This window comes from Nyctereutes procyonoides, unplaced genomic scaffold, assembly GCF_905146905.1.
Source record: "Nyctereutes procyonoides isolate TBG_1078 unplaced genomic scaffold, NYPRO_anot_genome, whole genome shotgun sequence".
In the NCBI taxonomy this organism is placed as follows: Eukaryota; Metazoa; Chordata; class Mammalia; order Carnivora; family Canidae; genus Nyctereutes; species Nyctereutes procyonoides.
The window spans coordinates 63,402,917-63,403,339 of NW_026575126.1; positions in this window are offsets into that span (position 1 = coordinate 63,402,917).

Here is a 423-nt window from a genome sequence, read left to right on the forward strand (position 1 = left end):
TCCTGCTTTTGTGGTTATTCTGCTAGAGGTGCAGGTGCTTGGTACAGGGCTCTGAGAGGTGGACCTCAGAGATGTCTTTCAGGTGAAGGCAGGGAATATTCGTGGTCCTCTTCAGCAAAGAAGACATTCCTGAGACTGCAGGAGGACGCCCTACAGGGCGCTTGCAATCAGGCCTCATCCGTATTTTTAAAAGGGTAGCAGACAGATCGTTGGCGAGCAGAAGCTCTCCGACCGTGTGGTATTTCTGAGAAGGGAAAGCAGTTAGAGGGGTTTTCTACCGGAGACCATACTTCAGGTCCCAGTCACAGAGGCAGGACCCTAGCTGCAGATGTTCCCGCAAAGTCATAAATCACAGATGTAAGGATGTGCTGTAACAGGGATGCTTTGAGTAGGAGTCTATCTCGAGACTCTGTTCCCTGACAT